Source organism: Coffea arabica, chromosome 6e, assembly GCF_036785885.1.
Source record: "Coffea arabica cultivar ET-39 chromosome 6e, Coffea Arabica ET-39 HiFi, whole genome shotgun sequence".
Classification (NCBI taxonomy): Eukaryota; Viridiplantae; Streptophyta; class Magnoliopsida; order Gentianales; family Rubiaceae; genus Coffea; species Coffea arabica.
The window spans coordinates 31041588-31051258 of NC_092321.1; positions in this window are offsets into that span (position 1 = coordinate 31041588).

A 9671-nucleotide genomic window follows, 5' to 3' on the forward strand; every position below is an offset into this window, starting at 1 on the left:
AATCCAAGTTTTGTTCAATCAAATGAAATGATTTTCGGACAACACTTTGTACACACAATATACCACATATAACCATTAATTTCACAACAAAATAAGTACCAAAAATTTGAAACAATCACTGAGCAACAAGGATAGATTTTCGGCCAGCTCTAGTGCACCACTTCCTTCGATTTTTCCTTCACTTTCTAACCGTATTATTCCCATTTAATACATAAACAACATTAATCAAGCATTTAATCCTCAAGGAAGCTACCTAAAGGTATCATCAAGGCCGCTATCTTAAAGATTAAAGCAAGAAAAATAGATTTTCTCAAGTCCTCTACCTATTTCATGCTTTGGGTTATCAAACCCATGCAATCTAAACTTGATTCTTGAAGGAAAATGGAGAGATTGCAAGAGTTGTTGGTTACCTCCTTAGTTCTTGAAGAAACCAGAATTTTCACCACAAAAACCTCCAAAAATTTCCACTAGATGATGTCTTCTACCAAGCTAAAGTTAATCTCCAAGAAGTATGGAAGTTGGATGGTGATTTGTGAGAGAAATGGAAGCAAATATGGTGCAAGATGAAAGAGCTTTCTTCCTCCTCTTCCTTTGCTGTTTTCGGCCGGCTCCAAGAGAGAGAAGACAGTGGGTTTCGTGTTGAGTGAAGCTTCTCTTGGAAGCTTTAAGAATTTGTGGCCAAAAGTTGTACAAAAGTCAACTAGGAATAGTGCACGAATAGTGTCCCGAACTACCACTTTTCTCTCTTGTTTGTTGCACTTGTGCACTAATCCTCAAATGTAATTCCTTTAACACTATAATTATTCACTCTTAGTAGTCTAGTATAAGTTTTTTAAATCTCCATTTAGTCAATTCGACGTGAAATACATGAATCTCCGATTCGCACGCAATAAGGCAAAAATTTGAACTCACTCACCCCTAATCCCTCAATTAAATTTTCTTAGTCTACTATTAATCATTTTTAATTCTCCAAGATTATTGCACTCTCGAATCAAATATTATCTCAAAAAACGTGTATTCGCTATTTCTAGCTAAACGAGCCTCCAAAAATTAAATTTGCTAACGGAACGTTTTGAAAATATGAGTGAGATACTGCTCCATGTAAATGGATTTAAAATGGTTGAAATAAATTATTCGGAGAAAACGGGTGAATAAATAATTACATAGACCGGTAAAATAGAATTGAGAGTAAGAAAAATTTGGGTCCTCACATAATCTTCTTCAACTTGATTGCCAAACATGTCATTCATTAATCAAAATCTACAAGTCTACCAAGTAAGTTTGATAAGAACATGAGCCACGTCCGTCATATAAGAATGGTTAGGATGTAGTTCTAATGCTAATTGCACAATAAAAAAAATAATAGTATTGATTGTGAAAATTAAAACTCAATTTGAGAAAGTCATTTTAATTAAGAAAAAGATTTGTGGTAACAACTAGCTATCATGGTTGATTAACTCCAACAGCCCTTGAACAATTTACAAATCATATACCCAAACAAATATAACATTACAAATGATGATTTGCAGTGCTATATATTATCAATCAAATGGTGATTTTGGTGCTCCAATAAAAAAGAAAGAGGAGAAATTTAGCATTAAATTTCTTTAGGGTTAATTACACTTTACCTCCTTGAACTTGGGAGCAAGTAATAACACTTTACCCCTCCTCGTCCTCCTAAACTAGGAATATATACACTTGACCCCTTACAGACATAGATTTCAATTTTTCGTAAGAAAATTGAATGAACTAACATAAATAACCATACATATTATCCGTATGGACAACTCTGTCCATTAGGCAGAAATATTGGCACCTAAATACTGAAAAATAAGACACTCCTCCTGTCGTTAAAAGAAGAAACCAAGAAAGACTGAATAACCTTGAATGTCATCAGCAATAGGTTAGAACCATCTAAAACTCTCCCAAAACTACAACTCATATTTTGCTCCAATCATGATTTCTCCAGTAAAATTATGATTAGTGGCCTTTTAATCAATGAAAGATTCAATGAAAGATTAGGGAAATTTAAGGTAGAGGTGCATCCTGTTTGTTTAGGAAAATAACAAAGAAATAAAATTTAGAGTTTTGTCATACTAGATTTGCAATCCTTAAGGTATGATTTTTATTGAACTTTTACGAAAAACTAATGTGTATGTTTGCTACGGAAAACATGTTATCTATTTGACTTTCTAATGTGTATGTCTTGCTAGTGAAAAATCTAATGTGTATGTCTTGCTAGTGTTTTATCTATTTGACTTTCCTAGAACAACTCTAATTTATGTAATATTTTTAAAAAAAATTTAACGTAATCTTGGCTAATTCTGTGAAAACAGTAATATGTTTTGTCTAGAAGTGTAGCACTAAGATGTTCTCATCCAAAACTTCTGCTGTTGGAGTTCATGTCCAGAAAGATTAAATAGATACAAGAAAAGCTGATAATGCTGATTTGTTGATTTGTTGAGCAACGGTTAACAAAGGGACTGTAAGAATGGTATTACAAACTATGCTCCATGTGTAAAAATTTCAGTCAAGGTTAGTTTTGGAATGAAAATGGTGATCTCATTCACAACCCTGAAGATGTTAATAAGGGAGCTAAAGTACATATTTTCTGAGTATAGGGGGCAAAGTGTAACTTGACTCTAAATTTAAAGGGTAAAGCATAATTAACCTCGATTTTAAAGAAGGGTTAGTTAAATATACCTCCCTCAAGGTTTGTCCATATTACAAAATAAACCTTGTGGTTAGACCAAATTATAGTCACCCTATGGTCATTGACAATTCTTTAACTCCCGTTAATAAATGTTGTGAAATGACAAGAGGCCCTATTAGAGCCTAAAATTAATTATGCAATTTATGTTTTTATCTAGAATTGAATGTGTCACAATTTGCTTGATTTTATTTAATTTACATGTTAACTTGTTTCTTGTGTTTAAACAACTTGAATGTACCCTAAATTAGTGCAGGATCAACCCTTATAGGATTTAACAGTAACTAGAATAAGAAATTAGTATGTGCATAACATAATAACATAAAAGTGTGAGGTAATTGTTAGATTAGATCTTGACTTATGCATGCTTGACAAGTGGTAAAAATAGAGTGCCAAGTGTAGACTATTTTGCATGAATTAAAACACTTTTGACCAAAAATTTCTCTTGTCTGCCTCTGCTCCAGCCGAGAGAAAAAATTTGAGAGAAAGTTAAAAAAATTTCTCTTGTCTTGCTCCACTTCAGCCTAGAGAAAACTAGAGAGAGAGCTAAAAGAATTTCCCTTGTCTTGCTCCATTCCAGCCGAGAGAAACTAGAGTGTCTTGTCTTTATTTCTAGCTGAGAGAAACCTTGTCTTTCCTCCATTTCCAGCCGAGGAGAAATAAGAAAAGTGAGCTAGCTTCCAGCTTGTTTGGAAGTAGAAAATAAGGTAAAATGGCTAGAAACTTCAATCTTTTCATACACTTTGGAGAGATGTGGATGCATGCTTGATTTGAAGATGAATAAAGGTAGAAATTGGTGGTATAAATTTGTGTGTTGCTGGAAATGTTTCTCCAGCTTGGACCAAACTATGGAAAGCTACTTTTTTTAGATTTGGTTCTTGTTTTGCTGCAAATTACTAGAAAATCCTTGAATCCTTTTTGATAGATGAATATTGGTGTAAATATAGAATGCATGTGAGCTTGTATCCGCTGAAATCTCCAGGTTGAAGCCATGTGTTAAGCATGTGATGGATAGTTTTGATTTGCAGCTTTGTATTTGGAACTTTGATGGATGTCTTTGCTAAGAATTCATGCCATATGCTTCATCTTATGTTAAAAATGATGTATGGTGTATTTGCCTTGGAAATGAGTGAGAAATTAGAAGCTTGGATGAAAAATTTTGAAAAAACCTGGTTGGAAATCTATTGAGCTAATTGAGTGAGAGAGAGAGAGAGAGAGATTTACTAGCTTTTCTCCATGGTTTAGACTAAAGAGTCTCACATTGTTGCTCAGTATCCTTTATAACACATTAATCTTAACATGCATGTTGGATTTGAGTGAAAAATAAAGAGTTTTTGGGGAGAAAATTCGTTTCTTTAAACTGTTCTCTTGCTAGAAATTTTTCCAGCTTTGAACCGTGGAAGAGGCTTGAGTTTTGAGCTCTTAGATGCAAAATTTCTCTATGAGTTTTATTGGAATGCATGAATAATACCTTATGTCATGTTACAAGTCTATTAATGTGTGATTTATGGTTGAAAGCGAGTAAGAGAGGTGCTGTTGTGGTGACAAAAGTGAGGAAAGACTTGCTGGAATTTTTCTTGCCTGAACCGTGGGATGTGAGCTGTAATTTCCAATTTGTAGCTTCTATTTTTATTGAAGTTTTTCAAAGAGATTCATGCCTTATAGTCACTTTATGATATATTGCATGATTTATGCTTGAATCATGAAAGAAAGTTGAGTTTTGGGTTAGAAATCCACTTGCATGTAACCTGTTTTGGAGGAAACTTCTAGCCTTGAACTATGGCTAAACTTCAACCCATAATTCGCAAATTTGTTGCTATTTTACTATACATTCAAGTGAGATGCTTTGTTAAAAGTTATTGTCAAATTTTGGCATTCTAAATCCAAAAGTTATATGAGAATTGGAGTGGTAATGCTGGACTTTCTGCTTGGAGCCTGAGAGTCACCATAATCACCATTTTTCTTTCTAAATTTAACACGAAAATATTAGCTACAAACTTGCACATATTGGTTTATTGAACTCTTAATGTTTTAATCAGGACATGCATGAATAAATTCACTGATTTTTGGAGAAAATTCTTGATGACAAATTTCTGTCAAAAGAAGTCGAGAGTGAGGGCAAGCTTTCGCAAAACTCTATACCTTTTAACCTCCATGTTTGATAACCCTTTTAAAACTAGAGTTTTATGTGTTATTTCACTTGTTTTGACTAAGATAATTTAGTAGTTTGGAAAGAAAGTTGGTATTGTCAAATGGTCGAGTAATTGTAGCTTGAGCATCTCTTAGCAGTCAGTGGTGAGTTAGAAGGAAACCTCGAAATCGAGGCGTGACTATCCACTTGATTTGGTGAGTGTTCCTTGTATGTATTTGTGATTAAACATTAAAGTTTTTTGTTGCTTGTTGATTAGTGAATTGTTGCAAATTGCTAAGTGCCTGTGTTCGTGGCTTAAACTATTTTTAATAAAAGGTGAGTGTGTATTTTATCGCAATCGACCTAATTACTTTTGGGAGCTATTAATTGTTTAACTGCTATGGTTAATTGTGCATGACCGTTTTGGGCCCAAACCCCATCGACGGTCGGCCTATCCGAGCAAGCAATAGGCTCGGTCGAGTAGGTCAATAGTTCTTGGGTACCGTTATTAGTATACTTGAGTATGACCTACTGAGATGATCACCGAACACTGGAAGAAATGAGAATGTTGATTACTGTTTAATTAGGGAAATGACATTGAACCACTAAATAGGAGTAAATGCTATGTCTGGAAACCGATGAGAGCCACCTCTATAGCCTGTATTAATACCGCATCCTTTCATATTGAATGTGTTACTTGTTTTAGAATGCTAATGGTTATATATACCATGCTTTTATGGTTGATTTATGGCTGCTATGATTATTTTGGGATGGATGGGTTCACTTGGAACCTCACTGGGCATTAGGTCAACCTCTCTAGTTATTTTCCTTATAGGAGTGAAAGACTAGTGTGGGAGAAGCCTGTAGTATAAGTTCAAAACTTGGAATTCTTCTTTGGTGAATCTTTTGTATTTGACTTAAAGTCATGCAGACTTATTATTTTGAAGAATGTATATTTTTTTTTCAAAGAAAATATTTATTTTTTATTTCCATCGGGGACTAACGATCATGGAGGGGGGCATAAACCAAACCTCCAAAAACACAAAAAGTGTCATAACATTTTCTAAGAGAAGGAAGCCCAATCCTGTCCAATTTAAATGCCCCTCGGGCCTTCGTAGGGAGCTCCACAAGCCGATGGTAGATTCTATCGCTGCCTTCGTCGCATCCAACATTTGATAAGCAATCGGCCACCTGATTGCCTTCACGGAAGCAATGGGAAACGCTGATGAAATGGGATGAAAGCTGGAGAAGGCTTCGCACTTCTGTGTCAATACTCCATGGGTGCTGACTTGCTTGCTTCAACACTTGAACAAGGATCAACGAGTCCACTTCCACATGTATGCTAACAAACCCACGTGAAGTACACAAATTAACCCCAAAGAGAAAGGCTCTTGCCTCTGCTTGGATGCTGGTGCAACTCCCAAAGAATGTGGAGAAAGCGAGCAGGAGCTTTCCCTCCACATCACGTAGGACTCCACCACCCCCTGCCCTCCCAGGATTGCCTCTTGAACAACCATCCCTGTTGAGTTTTAATCCCTCCACAGGCGGTCTCAACCACTTCACCAATCTAAATGATGCCTGTTGATGGATTGAGTCTAACGCAACATAAAATTCCAACCATGTGGGACGGTCAATGACCTGCCCGGGAAACTTTAGATTAAAGAGTACCTGCACATCATCAAAAACAAAACCAGAGATAGCCGCGGAGAAGTAAACTTTCCCTTCAAATCGCGCTTTGTTTCTGGCTTTCCAAATATTCCAGCAAATCAGAGGCGGGACAATCTGATGAACAAATTGTAGAAACACAGTCGCACAAGAACTAAACCACCAACTGGCCATGTTACCCCGAGCCGAACACGAGCTCCCAACCCTTGCAGGAGAACCGAAGAACTTCCATACCGACACGGCCACCTCTCCCCCATAAAAAACATGATCTAGGGTCTCCACATTAGCCTCAAAGCAACAAAAGCACTTCGAGGGGCCTGCTATACCAAATTTACCCACCGTGGAATCCAAAGGCAAACGATCTCTCAGTAGTCGAAGCAGGAAGAAGGATATTTTCAATGGGAGACTGGGGTGCCAAACCCTGGAGAATATAAAAGACCGCGGCAAAGAAATACGCACTAAGTCAAAGGCAGTACTCATCGTGAAGGACCCTGACTGTGAGGGTCTCCAGGCCATTAAGTCCTCCACTCCAACTTCAAGCTTAGGAGAGCAAACTGGCGGATCTCGGATAATACATCACTGGGCATTAGGGGTGGGCACGAGTCGGGTACCCGCCCCTAACAAGATTTGGCTGACCCGACCCTAAAATATCGGATCAGCTATTTTCCGACCCTAACCCGCTCCTAATGTTTTCGGGTACCCGAATACATAGGGTACCCGCCCCTAAAAAAAACTATTTTCCAATAAAAAAATATTTTTCACTTAATATCAACATGTTTTTCAATAAAAAAAGTATGTTTTCCAATTAACATTGGTAGAGATATTATAATCAAAATCCATACATCACCATTCTCACACATTTCATCCAATAATGAAACCGATTTCATAAATTTAGTACATATTAGAATTATAATATCTAATAGATAAAACTAAATTTTATGATAATTTTGAGTACATCACCATTCTCACGCATTTCATCCTTTTATTACATAACAAACAAAGGATAATGAGTATATGACAACTTTTCCAACTTCCTTAAGGATATTATGGTACAAGATTGCATCCAAAATGAGTCGATTGTGGAATCAAGTCCAGAAAAGAATTGAACAGAGCTAATAATTTTTGAAGAAAGTATAACCAAAATAATTTTGAAAAATTTTTCCCAACTTTCTTACATCTTTGGAATAGACCTTGTTGCATTAAAGGTGATGAAAAAGAAAAATAAATTTCTTGCACTAAAATAAAGGAGACAAATTTAAGAGACACAATTGCAATAAAATAAATAAATAAATGAAAGACACAAATGTTTTAATTATCTAGCTAATAGAAAATTGGAGCTCCAAACACAAATTTTTGATTGAATTGATGAAAATTTTACAAGACAGATCGATGGAAGTAGAATAAAAATGAAAAAGAATGAAAGAGATGAACAATTTTTATAATAGAGTTTCACAAATTTTTCTTTGTTTTATTCATTTGGTTCAGGTTTTACCAAGAATATTCACTATTTTTAGACAAGATGAGGAGAGACGGATCATATGAGATTAAAATATGAGATTGTGAACCACTTTACTTACACTTAGGATTAAAAATTATATAATGAACCCTTATTTTTTTAATATTTATATAATATACCCTGCGGGTCGGGTACTCGTGGGTTTTTATTTTGCTGATCCGTATCCTTATCCGTTTTTGCTGGTACCCGACCCGCATCTGCCCCGCTAAGAAAAATAGAATCAGATATCCTATTTTTCGGATCGGATCGGATCGGGTTAGTCGGGTTTCGGATCTGATCGGATCGGATTTTTTGCCCACCCTTACCAGGCATCCACACCGCCAATAACTGAAAATTCCATCTGCCTTCAATTAAAAAATCAGAGACCCTATGATCAGAAACATTGCATAATCACGCAGCCAAAGGCCCCGTCCCTAGCTAGTTATCAAACCAGAAATTTGAACTCCCCGATCGAATGACAAAGATGATGTGCTGCTCAGCTAGATCCCGCACCTGAACCAACCTCCGCCATGTGGCTGAGGCCCCCACTGGCTCACCCACCATTTCCGGATGAGCATTGGCCACATACTTGGCCAACATAAAATTCGCCCATAAAGAAGAATTCTGTCGAACCTGCCACCACAACTTCATCGAGAAAGCCTTAACAACATCTGTCAGGGATCGAAAACCCACTCCACCCTCCTCCCTAGCGACCCAAAGATCCTTCCAACAAATCTAAAGGCTCCTGGCTTTACCCTGCTCAGCGCCCCACAGGAAATTAGCGAAAAGCCTCTCCACTGTAGCCAAGATGGACTTTGGAGGCGACACCACTGCCAATAAGTGTAGGGGAATTGAGGACAACACGTGCTTTATGAGGACAATCTTCCCACCTGGAGACAACAAACGATTCCTCCAGGAAGCGATCTTAGCGTACACCGTATTAAGTAAGTCCTAGAAGAAAGCCTTTTTCAGACGCCCAACGAACAGCGAGGACCCAAGATACCGTACCAGAAACTCCTTATGGGAGAAACCCGTGAGATGCTGGATCACCGCCCTTCTGCTTTGGGGCATTGTTGGGTGAACCATAAAAACACTCTTTGAAGCATTTGTCCTCTGGCCTGAGATACCTTCGTACCGTGCTAGCGTCCCCATTAACAACTTCAAAAATGATACCGATGTGCTAGAGAAAATAAGGATATCATCCGTGAAACCTAAGTGAGTAATTAGAGGGCAAGCTCTAGGAACTTTGAATCCACAGAATCCAGGATGCCTTTGAAGCTAGTTTAACAAACGGGAAAGGACCTCCGCGCCTAAGATAAACAAGGACAGGGATAGGGGATCCCCCAGGCGAAACCCTCACGATGCAAAGAAAAAACCACGCGGCACCCCATTGATGAGCACCGAAAACTAAGGGTTGGATACCAGCCGCCAAACCATATCAATCCACCTTTCCCCGAACCCAAATGCCCTGAGAACGTTAACCAGACCCAGGACACCCTATCATAGGCCTTTGTCATATCCAACTTTAATGCTACATTTTCCCCCTTGTTCTTCCGTCCCAACGGTGCAAGAAATTATCGAAAATCTGGCGACCTTGGACAAAGCCACTCTAATTTGGGGAGACAAGTCGGGGCAGCAGCGGGGCTAGCCTCTCAGCAAGGATCCTCGAA